We start from the raw sequence: 23,860 nt of genomic DNA on the forward strand, positions 1-23,860 counted from the left end.
GACCCTCTGGCAGTGTACCCTGCGGCCACGGTGGGCCTGACCCTCTGTCAGTGTACCCTGCACCCACGGAGCACTTGACCCTCTGGCAGTGTACCCTGCACCCACAGTGCTCCTGACGCTCTGGAAGTGTACCCTGCACCCACGTAGCACCTGACCCTCTGTCAGTGTACCCTGCACCCACGGAGCACCTGACCCTCTGTCAGTGTACCCTGCATCCACGGAGCACCGGACCCTCTGTCAGTGTACCCTGCACCCACAGTGCTCCTGACGCTCTGGCAGTGTACCCTGCACCCACGGAACATCTGAGCCCCTAGCATTGTACCCTGCACCCACGGAGCACCTGTCTCTCTGGCAGTGTACCTTGCACCCACGGTACACCCGAACCTCTGGCACTGAACCCTTCACCCACAGAGCACCTGACCCTATGGCAGTGTACCCTTCACCCACGGAGTACCCGAACCTCTGGCACTGAACCCTGCACCCACAGAGCACCCGAATCTCTGGCAGTGTACCCTGCACCCACGGAGCACCTGACCCTCTGGCAGTGTATCCTGCACCCACGGAGCACCTGACTCTCTGGCAGTGTACCCTGCACCCACGGAGTACCTGTCTCTCTGGCAGTGTACCCTGCACCCCCGGTACACCTGACCCTCTGGCAGTGTACCCTGCACCCACGGAGCATCCGAACCTCTGGCAGTGTACCCTGCACCCACGGAGAACCTGACCCTCTGGCTGTGTACCCTGCACCCACAGAACACCCGACTCTCTGGTACTGAACCCTGCACCCACAGAGCACCCGACTCTCTGGCAGTGTACCCTGCACCCACGGAGAACCTGACCCTCTGGCTGTGTACCCTGCACCCACGAAGCACCTGGCCCTCTGGCAGTGCACCCTGCACCCACAGAGCATCTGACCCTCTGGCAGTGTACCCTGCACCCATGGAGCACCTGACCCTATGGCAGTGTACCCTGCACCCACGAAGCACCTGCCTCTGGCAGTGTACCCTGCACCACGTAGCATCTGACCCTCTGGCACTGAACCCTGCACCACGGAGCACCTGACCCTCTGGCAGTGTACCCTGCACCACGGAGCACCTGACCCTCCAGCATTGTACCCTGCACCCACTGAGTGCCTGACCCTCTGGCAGTGTACCCTGTACCCACGGAGCGCCTGACCGTCTGGCAATGTACCCTGCAACCATGGAGCACCTGTATCTCTGGCAATGTACCCTGCACCCAAGGTGCGCCTGACCGTCTGGCAATGTACTCTGCACCCATGGAGCACCTGTATCTCTGGAGGTACACCCTGCACCCACGAGGCTCTTGACCCTCTGGCAGTGTACCCTGCGCCCACGGTGGGCCTGACCCTCTGGCAGTGTACCCTGCACCCACGGAGCACTTGACCCTCTGGCAGTGTACTGTGCACCCATCGAATGCCTGACGCTCTGGCAGTGTACCCTGTCGTTAAATATTCCCTTGGACCCCCCTTTGTTATTAATGTAGTGTACCCTGCACCCACGGAGCACCTGACCCTCTGTCAGTGTACCCTGCACCCACGGAGCACCTGATGATCTGGCAGTGTACCCTGCACCCACGAAGCACCTGACCCTCTGGCAGTGTAGCCTGCACCGATGGAGCACCCGACTCTCTGGCAGTGCACCCTGCACCCACGGAGCGCCTGACCCTCTGGCAGTGTACCCTGCACCCACACAGCGCCTGACCCTCTGGCAGTGTACCCTGCACCCACGGAGCACCTGACCCTCTGGCAGTGTACCCTGCACCCACAAAGCACCCGACTTTCTGGCAGTGTACCCTGCACCCACGGAGCACCCAAGTCTCTGGCAGTGTACCCTGCACCTATGGTGCACCTGACCCTCTGGCAGTGTACCCTGCACCCACAGTGCACCCGACTCTATGGCAGTGTACCCTGCACCCACGGAGCACCCAACCCCCTGGCAGTGTAACCTGCACCCACAGAGCATCTGACTCTCTGGCAGTGTACCCTGCACACACGGATCAGCTGACCCCTTCTGACATTGCAGTGTACCCTGTACCCATGGAGCACCTAACCATCTGGCAGTGTACCCTGTACCCACTGATCATCTGCCTATCTGGCAGGGTACCCTGCACCCAGGGAGCAGTTGACCCCCTTGGCATTGTACCCTGCACCCACGGTGCTCCTGACTCTATGGCAGTGTACCCTGCACCCACGGAGCAGCTGACCTCCTGGCAGTGTACCCACTGATCATCTGCCTATCTGGCAGAGTACCCTGCACCCAGGGAGCAGTTGACCCCCTTGGCATTGTACCCTGCTCCCACGGAGCACCTGATGCTCTGCCAGTGTACCCTGCAACCACAAAGTATCTGACTCTCCGGCAGTGTACCCTGCGCCACAGAGCACCTGACCTTCTGGCAGTGTACCCTGCACCACGGAGCGCCTGACCCTCTGGCAGTGTACCCTGCACCCACGGAGCACCTACCTCTCTGGCAGTGTACCCTGCACCCACGGCGCGCCTGACTCTGGCAATGTACCCTGCACCCACAGAGCGCCTGACTCTCTGGCAGTGTACCCTGCAACCTCGAAGCACCTAATGCTCTGCCAGTGTACCCTGCACCCACTGAGCACCTGACCCTCAGGCAGTGTACCTGGCACCCACGGAGCACTCGACTCTCTGGCACTGTACCTTGCACCCCGGAGCACCTGTCCCTCTGGCACTGTACCCTACACCCACGGAGCATCTGATCCTCTGGCAGTGTACCCTGCACCCACGGGGAACCTGACCCTCTGGCATTGTACCCTGCACCCATGGAGCAGCTGACTCTCCTGGCATTGTACCCTGTACCACGGAGCAACTTCGTCTCAGGCAGTGTACCCTGCACCCACGGAGCAGCGGAACCCCTGGCAGTGTACTCTGCACAATGGAGCAACTTCCTCTCTGGCAGTGTACCCTGCACCCACTGAGTGCCTGACCCTCTGGCAGTGTACCCTGCACCCTCGGAGCGCCTGACCGTCTGGCAATGTACCCTGCAACCATGGAGCACCTGTATCTCTGGAGGTACACCCTACACCTATGAGGCTCTTGACCCTCTGGCAGTGTACCCTGCACCCACGGTGCGCCTGACCCTTTGGTAGTGTACCCTGCACCCACGGAGCACTTGACCCTCTGGCAGTGTACCCTGCACCCACTGAGCACTTGACCCTCTGGCAGTGTACCGTGCACCCATCGAATGCCTGACGCTCTGGCAGTGTACCCTGCACCCACGGAGCACCTGACCCTCTGTCAGTGTACCCTGCACCCACGGAGCACCTGATGCTCTGGCAGTGTACCCTGCACCCATGGAACACCTGACCCTCTGGCAGTGTACCCTGCACCCATGGAGCACCCGACTCTCTGGCAGTGCACCCTGCACCCACTGAGCGCCTGACCCTCTGGCAGTGTACCCTGCACCCACGCAGCGCCTGACCCTCTGGCAGTGTACCCTGCACCCACGGAGCACCTGGCGCTCTGGCAGTGTACCCTGCACCCACGGAGCACCTGACGCTCTGGCAGTGTACCCTGCACTTATGGAACGCCTGATGCTCTGGCAGTGTACTCTGCACCAACGGAGCACCTGACGCTCTGGCAGTGTACCCTGCACCCATGGAACGCCTGACCCTTTGGCAGTGTACCCTGCACCCATGGAGTACCTGCCTCTCGGGCAGTGTACCCTACACCCATGTGGCACCTGACCCTCTGGCAGTGTACCCTGCACCCATGGAGCGCCTGACCCTCTGGCAATGTACCCTGCACCTACGGAGGGCCTGACCCTCTGGCAATGTACCCTGCACCCACAGAGCTCTTGACACTCTGGCAGTGTACCCTGCACCCACAGTGCACCTGACCCTCTGGCAGTGTACCCTGCACCCACAGAGCACCTGACACTCTGGCAGTATACCCTGCACCCACGGAGTGCCTGACCATCTGTCAGTGTACCCTGCACCCAGGGAGTACCTGACGCTCTGGCAGTGTACCCTGCACCCACGGAGCACCTGACGCTCTGGCAGTGTACCCCGCACCCACAGATCACCTGACGCTCTGGCAGTGCACCCTGCACCCACGGAGCACCTGACGCTCTGGCAGTGTACCCTGCACCCGTGGAGCACCTGGAGCTCTGGCAGTGTACCCTGCACCCACAGTGCACCTGACGCTCTGGCAGTGTACCCCGCACCCACAGAGCACCTGACGCTCTGGCAGTGTACCCTGCACCCATGGAACGCCTGATGCTCTGGCAGTGTACCCTGCACCCATGGAACACCTGATGCTCTGGCAGTGTACCCTGCACCCATGGAGCACCTGACGTTCTGGCAGTGTACACTGCACCCACAGAGCACCTGGCGCTCTGGCAGTGTACCCTGCAACCATGGAACGCTTGACCCTCTGGCAGTGTGCCCTGCACCCACGGAGCACCCGAACCTCTGGCAGTGTACCCTGCACCCACAGAGCACCTGATCCTCTGGCAGTGTACCCTGCACCCACGGAGCACCTGAACCTCTGGTAGTGTACCCTGCACCCACAGAGCACCAGACCCTCTTTCAGTGTACCCTGCACCCAGGGAGCACCTGACGCTCTGGCAGTATACCCTGCACCCACAGAGCACCTGACCCTCTGTCAGTGTACCCTGCATCCACGGAGCACCCGAACCTCTGGCAGTGTACCCTGCACCCACAGAGCCCCTGACCCTCTGGCAGTGTACCCTGCACCCACAGTGCACCTGACCCTCTGGCCCTGTACCCTGCACCCACGGAACACCTGACGCTCTGGTAGTGTACCCTGCACCCACAGAGCACCTGACGCTCTGGCAGTGTACCCTGCACAATGGAGCAACTTCTTCTCTGGCAGTGTACCCTGCACCCACGGGGCACCTGACCCTCTGGCAGTGTACCCTGCACCCACGGAGCACCCGACCCTCTGGCAGTGTACCCTGCACAATGGAGCAACTTCTTCTCTGGCAGTGTACCCTGCACCCACGGGGCACCTGACCCCCTGGCAGTGTACCCTGCACAATGGAGCAACTTCTTCTCTGGCAGTGTACCCTGCACCCACGGGGCACCTGACCCTCTGGCAGTGTACCCTGCACCCACGGAGCACCTGACCCCCTGGCAGTGTACCCTGCACAATGGAGCAACTTCTTCTCTGGCAGTGTACCCTGCACCCACGGGGCACCTGACCCTCTGGCAGTGTACCCTGCACCCACGGAGCACCTGACCCTCTGGCAGTGTACCCTGCACCCACAAAACACCTGGGATAGGAAAATTCCCTTCTCACTGGCCGTGTACTAGTCTGAAACAAAGAGTGACCCTGTACACTCACCCCCCTCCCCTCTGTGCCTCTATGGGGTGTGGGAGGTGCCCCTGTCACGTGGCTGTCTGGCAGAGCACCCTGCACCCCAGTGCACCCTGCACCCCAGAGCACCCTGCACACGCACAGTCAGTCCTCCGTGGGCCTTGAAAGACTATGGTGACGCCCCCTTGCCTGAGCCTGGTGCAGTCTTCGAGCCCGGCTCTCTGCCATTGTAACCGGCGGGAACCACAGCGCCCACGACCCCTCTTGCAGGGGGGAGAGGGCGTGGGGCTGAGGGGAGGCCTGGCTGCAGAACCCTCGCTGCTGGTGGACGGCGGGAGCTCTCTTCATCAGTGTGTGCCTCTGCTCGGCTGAGGGCACCCCCTCCCCCACCCCCACCCCCTCCTGGACCAGCGCCCCCTGCACCCTCGGAGACGCAGCGCAACTGGTCTTTTTCATCGAGTTCACCAGTTCTCCAGACGCGCCCGGCACACGCTCACCCCCCCCCCCCATCCACGCCCCCCCCCCCTCCACCACACGACCCCACGCACCTCCGCCTCGCTGGTCGGACGGTATCGGGTGCCACAAGTAGACAGTGTGCCCTGCACAGGCAGCGGCACCCGCACATACAAAACCTGCACAGGCAGAGGCACCAAACATGCAGAACCCTGCACAGGCAGAGGCACCAAACATGAAGAGCCCTGCACAGGCAGCGGCACTCGCACATACAAAACCTGCACAGGCAGAGGCACCAAACATGCAGAGCCCTGCACAGGCAGAGGCACCAAACATGCAGAACCCTGCACAGGCAGAGGCACCAAACATGAAGAGCCCTGCACAGGCAGAGGCACCAAACATGCAGAACCCTGCACAGGCAGAGGCACCAAACATGAAGAGCCCTGCACAGGCAGAGGCACCAAACATGAAGAGCCCTGCACAGGCAGCGGCACCCGCACATACAAAACCTGCACAGGCAGAGGCACCAAACATGCAGAGCCCTGCACAGGCAGAGGCACCAAACATAAGGAGCCCTGCACAGGCAGAGGCACCAAACATGAAGAGCCCTGCACAGGCAGCGGCACCCGCACATACAAAACCTGCACAGGCAGAGGCACCAAACATGAAGAGCCCTGCACAGGCAGAGGCACCAAACATAAGGAGCCCTGCACAGGCAGAGGCACCAAACATGAAGAGCCCTGCACAGGCAGCGGCACCCGCACATACAAAACCTGCACAGGCAGAGGCACCAAACATGAAGAGCCCTGCACAGGCAGAGGCACCAAACATGCAGAACCCTGCACAGGCAGAGGCACCAAACATGAAAAGCCCTGCACAGGCAGAGGCACCAAACATGCAGAACCCTGCACAGGCAGAGGCACCAAACATGAAGAGCCCTGCACAGGCAGAGGCACCAAACATGAAGAGCCCTGCACAGGCAGCGGCACCCGCACATACAAAACCTGCACAGGCAGAGGCACCAAACATGCAGAGCCCTGCACAGGCAGAGGCACCAAACATAAGGAGCCCTGCACAGGCAGAGGCACCAAACATGAAGAGCCCTGCACAGGCAGCGGCACCCGCACATACAAAACCTGCACAGGCAGAGGCACCAAACATGAAGAGCCCTGCACAGGCAGAGGCACCAAACATGAAGAGCCCTGCACAGGCAGAGGCACCAAACATAAGGAGCCCTGCACAGGCAGAGGCACCAAACATGCAGAGCCCTGCACAGGCAGAGGCACCAAACATAAGGAGCCCTGCACAGGCAGAGGCACCAAACATGCAGAGCCCTGCACAGGCAGAGGCACCAAACATGCAGAGTCCTGCACAGGCAAAGGCACCAAACATGAAGAGCCCTGCACAGGCAGAGGCACCAAACATGAAGAGCCCTGCACAGGCAGAGGCGCCAAACATGAAGAGCCCTGCACAGGCAGAGGCGCCAAACATGAAGAGCCCTGCACAGGCAGAGGCACCAAACATGCAGAGCCCTGCACAGGCAGAGGCACCAAACATAAGGAGCCCTGCACAGGCAGAGGCACCAAACATGAAGAGCCCTGCACAGGCAGCGGCACCCGCACATACAAAACCTGCACAGGCAGAGGCACCAAACATGAAGAGCCCTGCACAGGCAGAGGCACCAAACATAAGGAGCCCTGCACAGGCAGAGGCACCAAACATGAAGAGCCCTGCACAGGCAGCGGCACCCGCACATACAAAACCTGCACAGGCAGAGGCACCAAACATGAAGAGCCCTGCACAGGCAGAGGCACCAAACATGCAGAACCCTGCACAGGCAGAGGCACCAAACATGAAAAGCCCTGCACAGGCAGAGGCACCAAACATGCAGAACCCTGCACAGGCAGAGGCACCAAACATGAAGAGCCCTGCACAGGCAGAGGCACCAAACATGAAGAGCCCTGCACAGGCAGCGGCACCCGCACATACAAAACCTGCACAGGCAGAGGCACCAAACATGCAGAGCCCTGCACAGGCAGAGGCACCAAACATAAGGAGCCCTGCACAGGCAGAGGCACCAAACATGAAGAGCCCTGCACAGGCAGCGGCACCCGCACATACAAAACCTGCACAGGCAGAGGCACCAAACATGAAGAGCCCTGCACAGGCAGAGGCACCAAACATGAAGAGCCCTGCACAGGCAGAGGCACCAAACATAAGGAGCCCTGCACAGGCAGAGGCACCAAACATGCAGAGCCCTGCACAGGCAGAGGCACCAAACATAAGGAGCCCTGCACAGGCAGAGGCACCAAACATGCAGAGCCCTGCACAGGCAGAGGCACCAAACATGCAGAGTCCTGCACAGGCAAAGGCACCAAACATGAAGAGCCCTGCACAGGCAGAGGCACCAAACATGAAGAGCCCTGCACAGGCAGAGGCGCCAAACATGAAGAGCCCTGCACAGGCAGAGGCGCCAAACATGAAGAGCCCTGCACAGGCAGAGGCACCAAACATGCAGAGTCCTGCACAGGCAAAGGCACCAAACATGAAGAGCCCTGCACAGGCAGAGGCACCCAACATGCAGAGCTCTGCACCGGCAGAGGCACCAAACATGAAGAGCCCTGCACAGGCAGAGGCACCAAACATGAAGAGCCCTGCACAGGCAGAGGTACCAAACATGCAAAGCCCTGCACAGGCAGAGGCACCAAACATGAAGAGCCCTGCACAGGCAGAGGCACCAAACATGCAGAGCCCTGCACAGGCACCAAACATGCAGAACCCTGCACAGGCAGAGGCACCCGCACATACAAAACCTGCACAGGCAGAGCACCAAACATTAAGAGCCCTGCACAGGCAGATGCACCAAACATAAGGAGCCCTGCACAGGCAGAGGCACCCAACATGCAAAGCCCTGCACAGGCAGAGGATCCAAACATGAAGAGCCCTGCACAGGCAGAGGCACCAAACATGAAGAGCCCTGCACAGGCAGAGGCACCAAACATGAAGAGCCCTGCACAGGCAGAGGCACCAAACATGAAGAGCCCTGCACAGGCAGAGGCACCCAACATGCAAAGCCCTGCACAGGCAGAGGATCCAAACATGAAGAGCCCTGCACAGGCAGAGGCACCCAACATGCAAAGCCCTGCACAGGCAGAGGATCCAAACATGAAGAGCCCTGCACAGGCAGAGGCACCAAACATGAAGAGCCCTGCACATGCAGAGGATCCAAACATGAAGAGCTCTGCACAGGCAGAGGCACCAAAACATGCAAAGCCCTGCACAGGCAGAGGCGCCAAACATGCAGAGCTCTGCACAGGCAGAGGCACCAAACATGAAGAGCCCTGCACAGGCAGAAGATCTAAACATGAAGAGCCCTGTAAAGGCAGAGGCACCAAACATGAAAAGCCCTGCACAGGCAGAGGATCCAAACATGCAGAGCCCTGCAGAGGCACCAAACATGAAGAGCCCTGCACAGGCAGAGGCACCAAACATGCAGAGCCCTGCACAGGCACCAAACATGCAGAGCCCTGCACAGGCAGAGGCACCAAACATGCAGAGCCCTGCACAGGCAGAGGCACCAAACATGTAGAGCCCTGCACAGGCAGAGGCACCAAACATGCAGAACCCTGCACAGGCAGAGGCACCAAACATGAAGAGCCCTGCACAGGCAGAGGCACCAAACATGCAGAGTCCTGCACAGGCAAAGGCACCAAACATGAAGAGCCTTGCACAGGCAGAGGCACCAAACATGAAGAGCCCTGCACAGGCAGAGGTGCCAAACATGAAGAACCCTGCACAGGCAGAGGCGCCAAACATGAAGAGCCCTGCACAGGCAGAGGCACCAAACATGCAGAGTCCTGCACAGGCAAAGGCACCAAACATGAAGAGCCCTGCACAGGCAGAGGCACCCAACATGCAGAGCTCTGCACAGGCAGAGGCACCAAACATGAAGAGCCCTGCACAGGCAGAGGCACCAAACATGAAGAGCCCTGCACAGGCAGAGGTACCAAACATGCAAAGCCCTGCACAGGCAGAGGCACCAAACATGAAGAGCCCTGCACAGGCAGAGGCACCAAACATGCAGAGCCCTGCACAGGCACCAAACATGCAGAGCCCTGCACAGGCAGAGGCACCCGCACATACAAAACCTGCACAGGCAGAGCACCAAACATTAAGAGCCCTGCACAGGCAGAGGCACCAAACATAAGGAGCCCTGCACAGGCAGAGGCACCCAACATGCAAAGCCCTGCACAGGCAGAGGATCCAAACATGAAGAGCCCTTCACAGGCAGAGGCACCAAACATGAAGAGCCCTGCACAGGCAGAGGCACCAAACATGAAGAGCCCTGCACAGGCAGAGGCACCAAACATGAAGAGCCCTGCACAGGCAGAGGCACCCAACATGCAAAGCCCTGCACAGGCAGAGGATCCAAACATGAAGAGCCCTGCACAGGCAGAGGCACCCAACATGCAAAGCCCTGCACAGGCAGAGGATCCAAACATGAAGAGCCCTGCACAGGCAGAGGCACCCAACATGCAAAGCCCTGCACAGGCAGAGGATCCGAACATGAAGAGCCCTGCACAGGCAGAGGCACCAAACATGAAGAGCCCTGCACAGGCAGAGGATCCAAACATGAAGAGCTCTGCACAGGCAGAGGCACCAAACATGCAAAGCCCTGCACAGGCAGAGGCGCCAAACATGCAGAGCTCTGCACAGGCAGAGGCACCAAACATGAAGAGCCCTGCACAGGCAGAAGATCTAAACACGAAGAGCCCTGTAAAGGCAGAGGCACCAAACATGAAAAGCCCTGCACAGGCAGAGGATCCAAACATGCAGAGCCCTGCAGAGGCACCAAACATGAAGAGCCCTGCACAGGCAGAGGATCCAAACATGAAGAGCCCTGTAAAGGCATAGGCACCAAACATGAAGAGCCCTGCACAGGCAGAGGCACCAAACATGCAGAGCCCTGCACAGGCACCAAACATGCAGAGTCCTGCACAGGCAAAGGCACCAAACATGAAGAGCCCTGCACAGGCAGAGGCACCCAACATGCAGAGCTCTGCACAGGCAGAGGTACCAAACATGCAAAGCCCTGCACAGGCAGAGGCACCAAACATGAAGAGCCCTGCACAGGCAGAGGCACCAAACATGCAGAGCCCTGCACAGGCACCAAACATGCAGAGCCCTGCACAGGCAGAGGCACCCGCACATACAAAATCTGCACAGGCAGAGCACCAAACATTAAGAGCCCTGCACAGGCAGAGGCACCAAACATAAGGAGCCCTGCACAGGCAGAGGCACCCAACATGCAAAGCCCTGCACAGGCAGAGGATCCAAACATGCAAAGCCCTGCACAGGCAGAGGATCCAAACATGAAGAGCCCTGCACAGGCAGAGGCACCAAACATGAAGAGCCCTGCACAGGCAGAGGCACCAAACATGAAGAGCCCTGCACAGGCAGAGGCACCAAACATGAAGAGCCCTGCACAGGCAGAGGCACCCAACATGCAAAGCCCTGCACAGGCAGAGGATCCAAACATGAAGAGCCCTGCACAGGCAGAGGCACCTAACATGCAAAGCCCTGCACAGGCAGAGGATCCAAACATGAAGAGCCCTGCACAGGCAGAGGCACCAAACATGAAGAGCCCTGCACAGGCAGAGGCGCCAAACATGCAGAGCTCTGCACAGGCAGAGGCACCAAACATGAAGAGCCCTGCACAGGCAGAAGATCTAAACATGAAGAGCCCTGTAAAGGCAGAGGCACCAAACATGAAAAGCCCTGCACAGGCAGAGGATCCAAACGTGCAGAGCCCTGCAGAGGCACGAAACATGAAGAGCCCTGCACAGGCAGAGGCACCAAACATGCAGAGCCCTGCACAGGCACCAAACATGCAGAGCCCTGCACAGGCACCAAACATGCAGAGCCCTGCACAGGCAAAGGCACCCGCACATACAAAACCTGCACAGGCAGAGGCACCAAACATTAAGAGCCCTGCACAGGCAGAGGCACCAAACATGAAGAGCCCTGCTACGGCAGAGGCACCAAACATGCAAAGCCCTGCACAGGCAAAGGCACCAAACATGAAGAGCCCTGCACAGGCAGAGGCACCAAACATGAAGAGCCCTGCACAGGCAGATGATCCAAACATGAAGAGCCCTGTAAAGGCATAGGCACCAAACATGAAAAGCCCTGCACAGGCAGAGGATCCAAACATGCAGGGCCCTGCACAGGCAGAGGCACCAAACATGAAGAGCCCTGCACAGGCAGCGGCACCCGCACATACAAAACCTGCACAGGCAGAGGCACCAAACATGAAGAGCCCTGCACAGGCAGAGGCACCAAACATGCAGAGCCCTGCCCAGGCAGAGGCACCAAAGATGAAGAGCCCTGCACAGGCAGAGGTACCAAACATGCAAAGCCCTGCACAGGCAGAGGCACCAAACATGAAGAGCCCTGCACAGGCAGAGGCACCAAACATGCAGAGACCTGCACAGGCACCACACATGCAGAGCCCTGCACAGGCAGAGGCACCTGCACATACAAAACCTGCACAGGCAGAGGCACCAAACATTAAGAGCCCTGCACAGGCAGAGGCACCAAACATGAAGAGCCCTGCACAGGCAGAGGCACCAAACATGCAAAGCCCTGCACAGGCAGAGGCACCAAACATGAAGAGCCCTGCACAGGCAGAGGTACCAAACATGAAGAGCCCTGCACAGGCAGAGGATCCAAACATGAAGAGCCCTGCACAGGCAGAGGCACCAAACATAAAGAGCCCTGCACAGGCAGAGGCACCAAATATGCAGAGCTCTGCACAGGCAGAGGCACCAAACATGAAGAGCCCTGCACAGGCAGAGGCACCAAACATGAAGAGCCCTGCACAGGCAGAGGCACCAAACATGAAGAGCCATGCACAGGCAGAGGATCCAAACATGAAGAGCCCTGCACAGGCAGAGGCACCACACATGAAGAGCCCTGCACAGGCAGAGGATCCAAACATGCAAAGCCCTGCACAGGCAGAGGCATCAAACATGAAGAGCCCTGCACAGGCAGAGGCACCAAACATGCAGAGCCCTGCACAGGCACCAAACATGCAGAGCCCTGCACAGGCAGAGGCACCCGCACATACAAAACCTGCACAGGCAGAGGCACCAAACATGAAGCGCCCTGCACAGGCAGAGGCGCCAAACATGAAGAGCCCTGCACAGGCAGAGGCGCCAAACATGCAGAGCTCTGCACAGGCAGAGGATTCAAACATGAAGAGCCCTGCACAGGCAGAGGCACCAAACATGAAGAGCCCTGCACAGGCAGAGGCACCAAACATGAAGAGCCCTGCACAGGCAGAGGCACCAAACATGCAGAGCCCTGCACAGGCAGAGGCACCAAACATGAAGAGCTCTGCACAGGCAGAGGCACCAAACATGAAGAGCCCTGCACAGGCAGAGGCACCAAACATGAAGAGCCCTGCACAGGCAGAGGCACCAAACATGCAGAGTCCTGCACAGGCAAAGGCACCAAACATGAAGAGCCCTGCACAGGCAGAGGCACCAAACATGAAGAGCCGTGCACAGGCAGAGGCACCAAACATGAAGAGCCCTGCACAGGCAGAGGCGCCAAACATGAAGAGCCCTGCACAGGCAGAGGAACCAAACATAAGGAGCCCTGCACAGACAGAGGCACCAAACATGAAGAGCCCTGCACAGGCAGCGGCACCCGCACATACAAAACCTGCACAGGCAGAGGCACCAAACATGCAGAGCCCTGCACAGGCAGAGGCACCAAACATAAGGAGCCCTGCACAGGCAGAGGCACCAAACATGCAGAGCCCTGCACAGGCAGAGGCACCAAACATGCAGAACCCTGCACAGGCAGAGGCACCAAACATGAAGAGCCCTGCACAGGCAGAGGCACCAAACATGAAGAGCCCTGCACAGGCAGAGGCACCAAACATGAAGAGCCCTGCACAGGCAGCGGCACCCGCACATACAAAACCTGCACAGGCAGAGGCACCAAACATGCAGAGCCCTGCACAGGCAGAGGCACCAAACATAAGGAGCCCTGCACAGGCAGAGGTACCAAACATGAAGAGCCCTGCACAGGCAGTGGCACCCGCACATAAAAAACCTGCACAGGCAGAGGCACCAAACATGCAGAGCCCTGCACAGGCAGAGGCACCAAACATAAGGAGCCCTGCACAGTCAGAGGCACCAAACATGCAGAGCCCTGCACAGGCAGAGGCACCAAACATGCAGAACCCTGCACAGGCAGAGGCACCAAACATGAAGAGCCCTGCACAGGCAGAGGCACCAAACATGCAAAGCCCTGCACAGGCAGAGGCACCAAACATGCAGAGCTCTGCACAGGCAGAGGCACCAAACATGCAGAGCCCTGCACAGGCACCAAACATGAAGAGCCCTGCACAGGCAGAGGCACCAAACATGAAGAGCCCTGCACAGGCAGAGGCACCAAACATGCAGAGCCCTGCACAGGCAGGGGCACCCGCACATACAAAACCCTGCACAGGCAGAGGCACCAAACATGCAGAACCCTGCACAGGCAGAGGCACCAAGCATGTAGAATCCTGCACATGCAGAGCCCTGCAGAGACACGCACACATGCAGAACCCTGCAAAGGCAGGACGCCCGCACATGCAGAGCCCTGAACAGGCACCCACACACGCAGAACCCTGGAGAGGCACCCGCATATGGAGAATCCTGCACAGGCAGAGGCACCAAACATGCAGAGCCCTGCACAGGCAGAGGCACCAAACATGAAGAGCTCTGCACAGGCAGAGGCACCAAACATGCAGAGCCCTGCACAGGCAGAGGCACCCGCACATACAAAATCCTGCACAGGCAGAGGCACCAAGCATGTAGAATCCTCCACATGCAGAGCCCTGCAGAGACACGCACACATGCAGAACCCTGCACAGGCAGAGGCACACGCACATGCACAGCCCTGCAGAGGCACACGCAGAACACTGCACAGACAGAGGCACATCCACATGCAGAACCCCACTGAGGCCCAGCAAAACACTAGACAGGCAGAGGGACGCCCACATGCAGAACCCCACACAGGCAGAGGCACACACAGAACCCTGCACAGGCAGAGGCACGCCCACACGCAGAACCCGGCACAGGCAGAGGCACACGCAGAACCTTGTATAGGCATCCACACTTGCAGAACCCTGCACATGCAGAGGCACAAGCACACGCAGAACCCTACAGAGGTACTCACACTTGCAGAACCCTGCACATGCAGAGGCACAAGCACACGCAGAACCCTACAGAGGTACTCACACTTGCAGAACCCTGCACATGCAGAGGCACAAGCACACGCAGAACCCTACAGAGGTACTCACACTTGCAGAACCCTGCACATGCAGAGGCACAAGCACACGCAGAACCCTGCAGAGGGACTCATACTTGCAGAACCCTGCACATGCAGAGGCACAAGCACACGCAGAACCCTACAGAGGGACTCATACTTGCAGAACCCTGCACATGCAGAGGCACAAGCACACGCAGAACCCTGCAGTCTCACTTGCAGAACGCTGCACATGCAGAGGTACGAGCACATGCAGAACCCTGCAGACAGTCACAGTTGCAGAACCTTGCACATACAGATGCATGCCCACACACAGAACCCTACAGAAGCACGCCACACGCAGAACCCTGCACATGCAGATGCAAGCGCACACGCAGAACCCTGCAGAGACAGTCACACTTGCAGAACCCTGCACATACAGATGCATGCCCATACGCAGAACCCTACAGAAGCACTCCACACGCAGAACCCTGCACATGCAGATCTAAGCGCACACGCAGAACCCTGCAGGCACTCACACTTGCAGAGCACTGCACATGCAGTGGCACGTGCACACGCAGAAGCCTACAGAGGCACTCCCACTTGCAGAACCCTGCACATGCAGAGGCCCGTGCACACCCAGATCCCTACACAGGCTCCCTGCTGCTGTGGAGTCCCCCTTCATACGTGCCACCCACAGTGCCACCTGCATGCTCAGGGCCCACTGTGTCTTTGATGGAGTTAGTGTTCCCTTAATTCTTGGTGGAACCCGTCAACCTCGACTCTTGGTAAAAACACACATCCCAAAAACATTTAGTGTGGAATTCAGCGTTTAACCAGTTTTTAGTCCCTTTGTAGGAAAATCCTGGCAAGGGTGACTTCCTAGACGTTTAGAGTACTAATGGATAGTGCCACAATAAAACATAAGCACAGAGCACTAGAAATAGTGACTTCAGCTGGTGAATGTTTGTAATCACAACTGTCCCTCTTCACTCCTAGCATCCTTGCTACAACAGTAAACATCAAAGTGCTGCTCTGAGGATTGTCACCACTCCTTTGGTTCAAATCCAATAGGGTTCTCTTCTCCTGCCACACCCCGCTTCTCCTTTTTAGGTCTTGCCTGGCATTAGAATCGCGCATGCGCTGCTCTTGCCATGCAAGGGCTTCTTGGAATACATACGGTTCCAGAAGTTCGCTTTGTGCTCCGCCCGTGTTTCCCATTGGTGCGCATCATTTTGCGTCATCTGTTATGCTGAACGGGCTGTTATGATTGGCCCGGAGGCTTTTTTGTCCCTCCTGGTTACCACATTGTCCACTTTTTTTTCCCCGCCCACCCGGACTGGATCATTTACTTGTAGCTTCACACACTCTCATTTAAAAGGCCGTAAGCACTCTTTTATTTTCATTTTGAGCCTGGTCTGCTTTGGCTGCATTTGTTTCTTTAAGCGCGGTCTGCTTTGGCTGGGCGTGTTTTCACTGCCTCTCTCATGTCTCGTTGACCCCCCTCACATTCTGTCCATTACCCCCTTATAGCCCCCTCTTCACATTCCGTCCATTGTCCTCTCCTCACATTCTGTCCATTGCTCCCCAGCCCCCTTCTTCACACTCGTCCATTGCCTCTCTCTATCCCCCTTCTCACATTCCATCTATTGTTTCCCTCTATCTGCAGCTGTTCTTCGGCCGGACTCCACCTCAGATTGTCTCTTCAGTCTGTGACTGGGCTTCAACATGGGAAACCCCTAGAAGCTTCAGACCCGTCCATTCACGTGCAGACTGAGTGGGGGGAGGGGAGAAGGGGGCTCCAAGGTATGCGGGAATGTGTACATTGATTTTTTGACGCCCCATCTGGCTATCTTAGTGGAGTGGGCTTTGTATCAAAAACTATAGCTGCTTGTGCTAATCTGACCACATGATACCAAAGTTACACCTTCTTTGCGCAAAATGACACAAAGCAGCGCAAAGAGCTATCCGCACTGAGAAAAGAGTATCCTTCCAGCATAAAAATACCTTTTGCACCAGAAAGTAAATACACTTGCAAGAGTTTGTGCTGTTTTGCCTCTCTTTACTTGAATTTGCCCAGGTGCAGATTGAAGGAAGAGACCCAAATAGGGTCACCCGGGTCACTCGTGACCACCTCTCGGCATTCTAAACAAATGAAGAGTCGGTCAGACAGTAGAGAATATTAGCTCAAGTTATTTATTAGTATTGCGCGGCAGTAGAGCCCATTCTGACAAGCCTCATAAGATAGCTGCCGAGGGACTGACTACCCCAACAGACCATAGGATATTATACATTTCCAAATCCCTAAGAACACGCCCAGGCTGGAAAATTCCAGTCCAGGCACTAGCAAACAAAGGAGGCACAAAAGGATGAGCTACAGTCCTGGGACCGGGTACATGTTATCTTCACTCCAAGGTTACTTTGCCCATGCCCACCATTCTAGATGGTGGGAACGTGCCTATCTAACAGCAAAGGTATGCCACAATAGAGAGTACATTCATTAGTGCAGCTGAACTCGGCCTAGGAGAAACAGGAGGAAAGACGCATGGAGACAGTTTTCTGCTGAGGCAAACAGTATGAGGCAGGAACTTAGATTCAATCATAGAACAGAAAGGACAGGTGGGAGCAGTGATCTCTTCCAGTTATTTCCAACTACGGAAAATCAAGAAAATCGCCCACCTGCTGACACACTCAGCCCTCATACAAGTGGTGATAGCCCTGGTACTCTTGCGGCTCGATTTTTCGAACACACTTTACCTCGACCTGCCAGCGGGCTTATTAAAACGATTACAGATTGTTCAGAACCAGGCCGCAAGACTCATCGGAATCAGCCTAACTGGCAGTCAGCTAGATCGGGACTATCGAAACTTCACTGGTTACCGATGGCCCAACGGGCAGCCTTTAAGACGTGATGCTTAGCTTTCAAGGACCTATACGGTAACAGCCCCAGATTTATTAAAAACAGGATCACCAAATCCCTCATTCAAACGGAAATGCCAAGGATGCTGCTGCTTCCTTTATCTAGTCCCCAGTTTCTGGAACTCTCTTCCCCTGACACTCAGGAGTTGTGACAATCTCCTGGTCTTCAGGGAAGCCCTGAAGACTTGGCTGTTTGAGCAAGCTTATGCATAGGAACTTTTGGCAGCTTCCCTCAGACTTAGCGCCATGAAACCTACAGGTGTCTGTGCGCTCTATAAGTTGTTATTAACATAACATAACATAACATGGCGGCTGCTAATAAAATGGCGCCGTGAATGCTAACTTAACACGGAATGAAACACCAGCAATGGGACAATACAATTTTCAATTCTAACAAAATCCTTACTAATTCTGGCCTTAAATGTCTGTTAAGCACGTCGAGTTAGAAAAAGAAGCTGCTTTTTATGACTAACATTATTATGTCAAGAATTTGACTTTCCCCTTACCAGGACGGCCCTTAGGAGGTGGGGGTCCTGGGCAATTTGCCCATGCCTTAAAAGGTCTCTGCCATCCGTAGTGCCTGTGTTGTTACTGTGCCTCCCCTCCCAGATTCTCTTGAAACACTTCGCACCCTTCACACGTGGGGTCCTCTACACACACCCTGAGCCCTGCACATTTGCATGAAAGACCTCAACCCTCTCACCGACTGGGATGTTTAACTTGCGATTGCCTACAAGAAATAATGCAGAAAGTCAGGAAATACATTTTATTTTGCAATTCAAACAAGTCTGCCAAGTCTCACTATATAATACCATCAGCCATTCCTGGGTTTTCGGGCAACATGTTGCATCGTGGGACTTGTAGATTTCCTTGGAACAGTTTCATTAGGACTACAAAAAAAAGTGCTGGCGGGCTAAAATGTCAGAACTGGACATAGAAGATAACTTGGCATGGAGACACTTGTCAGTACAAAGTCATCATGTCCGTTTGAAAAACTACTTGTGTCACACGTAAAAATGAATTCTGCTCACATGTTTTGTGAGTTTCCACTCTTTCTTTCACATCATGCATTAAAAACCAGCATTGGCACTGTGAATCATTTGTGTAATGGAAAGTTTACGCCAAGCTTCACAATACAATAAAGGTACAAGATGTCATGGGGTGCAACCTTCCGGAACACAAAGAATAACTAAAGGATTGGGGGCGGTAGCAGAAATAACATCGCACAATTCTCTCACACGTAAGGCAGATATAATATAGGTAGCCAACTCGTGAAAAAGGGAGTGAGAGAGGCTAAACGACTATGTTATACTCTCCATGAACAGCATAAACATACAAGAAACACAACACTCTGGTAAGAAGCAGTCAAACCTTTTGTAGAATTACCATGCCTTTATGTACTTCATAAGATTATTAACCCTCACCTACAGAGTATTCATCAGCGGGTTCCGCATCTACAACTGGGACGCATGGAGGCAGGTTCTATCCCTTATATCCACATTTAAGATCTTTCTTTGCTAACCTGTCATATGTATATTGACATGTTTACAGGTGTCTCCCTACCACAACATTAAAAACAAGAAGGTCGAACAATGTGCCCTGCTTCTCTTTTGCATCGACATGTTTTGGCACTCGAAGATTGCTCCTAAGGAGTCAGGAGCCTTCCCCAGGACTGAAGGTATCTCACATCAGATATTGTGAAACTGTCCCTGGTTCATAGGGCGTGTTCTTCGAGTTCATTCAATATATACTTTGTTTTTTCATTCAGTGACAACCAGACAGCAGTAGTGGAAGCACACCTTCTTCTGTGAGCGGGTACCAGGATCTTGGGGAGAAATAGTGGAAGCGTCACTCTTTCAGGGGACAGGTACAGCTGGGACTGCAGTGGTACAACCATACCCCATTGCAGGAGAGGTACAAATTGGACAGTGGGATTGCTAGTTTTACTTCCACACAGATCGGGTACCGTAACAAAGCAAGTTTCCCTCCCTCACTGAAGGCAGAAACTGTAATCTTCCATTCCATATCCAGGAGGGAAGACCAGTATTAGGTTTCATCACCCACAGAATGTGTACATTTAAGGCATGAGTGGCGTGGAGGTGACAAATAATTCTCTGTAGTCGGTACTAACATCTCTGAGAGGAATGCAATGAGTAGCTGTGCTTTAGAAAGGCGCACAGGGGCACTGCCAGCCTCTTCACAAAGGTTTTGAATGCCACTGTGCAAACCCTGCAAAGGTACTGCACCTGCCCACAGTGTCAAGGGATGCTACGGATACTCCCTGCACACACAGGCTCTCCTACACACACGAGCCACCGCCCTGACATAAAACTCCTTGTGCACGCAGGGCCCTCTGCACACGCCCCTGGCTTCCATTAAGAGGGGGGGGCGGCACGCACAGGCCCCGTTCACACGGGCAATGTGCCCATTCCCCTGAGTTTTTTATGACACACACAACTCGCCTACATACACACAACCCACTTTACTGCCGTCCCCGTGTTTTCTCGACACACACGACTCCCTGCACACGCCCTCAGACCCCGTGATGGTTGTGTGGTCCCTTGAGTTCCATGGCACAGGGCACACGCGCCCCTGGTCCCGCCCGTACTGCACTGTGCCAAGTTCCCGGGGTTTTCTTGACCCAGCGGCGGGTCCCATGCACGCGCCCCTGTGTCTGTACTGATCCAGTCACTGTGCCCCGGGCCCCACCCCTGAGCCCAGGCTCGGGTCTGGCCGCTGCTGCTGGAATATATGATTTTTCAACTAATACAAGTTCCACGCATGGCATTACCACGCGAATTTTACATCGCAAGTGGCTTTACCACGCTGGAATTGACAACGAAGGATTGTACCACGGTAGGAACGTCTTACCTGCACGTCTTTCTCCTGCAGCCCCTTACTTCCATCTACCATGGAAACAAGCGTCAAAACACGTCTTCTAAAATAAATAAAGGACTGTTTTTTTTTACGTACACTGCACGTCTTTGAGGGAGGGTCATTCCTTTTTCTTCATCAATACCACAGAGCGTTTTTTTTTTTAACTAACTCGCTCGCTCGCTTTTTATTTTTTGGGGGGGAGACCCCCCCAGCCCCCCCAGCCCCCTCCCAACCCTCCCCCAGCCCCCCCATCACGACTGGACGGAATACCACGTCTCCCCCCAAGCCACGCTGAACGTTTTTTCGTGGTCAAGACGGTCGTTGAAGGCTCCCTCGTTGAAGAGACGTTTGCGGGGTAAGTGGATCGTTTAAAACGTCAATCGTGGAAAAGACATCGTTGTAAATGATGTTTCCCCTGCTGCTGAGCAGGAGCGCGGGCAGAGATCGCTGGGGAGGCCGGGAGCTGTCCGCCTGCCGGTGCTGAACGTGCTCCAGGGCGCACTGCTGAGGGCGCGGGAGGCGGCGGCTGGCCTCAAGCGGCGGCAGCACGGCGTCGGCACAGGCAGGAAGCGTAGGCTCGTTCGCGGTTGTGCTGTTTTTGTTGCTCTTTTGGACGTGGTCTTTGTTAAAAATCGCAATGAAACATGCAGCGGCGTAGGCGGGGACTCCGAAGGCGCTGTGACAGAGTACGGATGGGCTCCGCGCATGGCAGGAAGAGACAGTGAGAGAGTGAGAGACAGAGGCAGAGAGAGAGAGGGAGACAGAGAGGCAGAGAGAGAGAGTGAGAGACAGAGAGGCAGAGAGAGAGAGGTTGTGGGGAGGTGTTCCTTCCCCTTGAAAAAGCACCCATACTCGCGCTTTGAATCTGAATTCGAGCCGGAGCTCACAGGCCTCCTCATGTAACACGGGTTGGGTTCAAATCGCAAGCGTCGGATGCTCGTTACAGACCGCCCTGCGCTCACCACGCCTTCTGCCCGGCCTCCCTTGCCCCCAGTCTACTGTTATTTACAGCCCCCAACTCCACAGCCCCCACCCATTGTCTGATCTCTACCCCAGGACACAGTGGCTCCTCCCTCGCCAGCTTCTTAACACACTACACATAGCAGCGCTCGTGACTCTCTAGCCTCATGGGCGCGAGGGCAGGGGTCACAAGCGTCGAGACAGGCAGACCGTGGCGGGGGATATGAACTCAGACACTGGGGCAGAGACGTAAGAACTCAAACACCGGTACAGGGAGATATAGACGCAGGTACTGGAAAAGTGACATATAGACTAATCCATTGGGATAGAGAGATATGGACTCAAAAACAGGCTTGGAGTTAAAAACTCAGACCTTGGGACAGGGAACTTTACCTGGGGTTAGGAACTCAGACACTGGGAGAGGGAGGGATGGACTAAGAGATTGTGACAGAGAGATATGGAATCAGACACTGATGCACGGGGTTGTGAGCTCAGGCATAGGGACAGAGATTGAGGGATTAGGACAGGGAGTTAGTGACTCAGACACTGGGACAGAGAGCTATGACTGAGAGAGGGAGTTAGGAACTCGGACACTGGGACAGGCAGGACTTGTGTTGCAGGATTTGGGAAGTGCATGCGGCCTGTCCCTCTGCAATTAAATAATCCGAGCTCTGATGTAATTGGAAAAATCAGGCGCAATCTGTTTCCTGTTGGTTTTACAGTCACGACGTTCAAGCAAATTGCTCCAATTCCAGGGGTTTGTGCACACACCATTTTCTCCAGGAAGAAATTCCTTGGCCAAACAGTGCCATCTGGTGAAAGTTGTCACAGGAAGTTTTACAACCCACCCAGATGGCCTCGAATATTATGTTATCAGCAGTGCTGATTGCTGACAATGTATCATCAGGTGCAAGGACACGCTTTTTAGTTACTCTGACTGGATGGCCCCTTCAAGGGGTATATGTGTGGTAAAGTCATTCACAAATACCTTTTCTGCACGATATCCATATTGCAGTGTTTTATTGGTGGATTTAGTGCCAGATTTTAATACAGCACACGAGGCCCTTAAACCCCAAGACACATCAATGGTGTGATTCACCAAAAGAGTACAACGTCCCTCTCACGTTTGAAAGTGCATTTGAACATTTTTGAAATGACAAACATTCCTGCTGCACCCATGGCAGCTTTCCACGTGTGCGACTGGGAATCTCGTGACTATTCCTGATGCGCCCAAAATATAAACGTTTCGCGAAGTACACGTCCTACTGTCAAATGCCAGCGCCTACGCGAAAATGCACTTTTTTTGTTTACTCACAAATCCGCTAGTGTGAGCGTGCAGAAACTGAGAAGGCTAACCATGCCTTGGAAAGCACTGCACGCCCGTGGCGCGGTGTTTACGCCTCCGAGACCTAAACAACATTTCATTTCACTCTTGGGTTCCGCCGTCTCGCGCCACAACCCTTTTTTCCATGATGGTTACAGAAATAACGTGCTTCGAGGCATCTCTAGACGCACTAGCACGCTTGGCTCCTGGGAGGCCCAGACCCAGGAGCACCACTGTGGCAGTAGCAACAGTGCCATTTGAAAGGTCATCTGAAACACAGACAGGAAGGACCTTGGACAGTTACATTATTCTGTTAAGTGTCCCTTTAGTGCAAAATGTTCATGATTCCAAACAAACATTATACATGAAACTATCTCAGTGTGAACCTGGCTATCAAGTGAAGAAGAGCTGAAGATGACGAAGAGTATAATGCTTCAATGGACCCGCGGCGCGACATCCAGGAAGGGGATATTACTTTCGAAGAGGACATGTCCCATGAAAAGGTGCGTCTTTAGCTCCATCTCCTGAATGTAGAAATCTTGTCGCTCGTCAGACCTTCAGACCGACTCTGTCCCAGAAGCTTGGTACCCGCCAGGAGAAGGCTTCCCTCTGGGTCTCTGGGTTTCTCGCCTCTCGCTCTCTTGGTTTCTAGCCTGGCAGGGTCTCGCCTGTATGTGTTATTCTGGTGACTTCAGAT

Source organism: Lissotriton helveticus, chromosome 5_1 (genome assembly GCF_964261635.1).
Source record: "Lissotriton helveticus chromosome 5_1, aLisHel1.1, whole genome shotgun sequence".
Taxonomy (NCBI): Eukaryota; Metazoa; Chordata; class Amphibia; order Caudata; family Salamandridae; genus Lissotriton; species Lissotriton helveticus.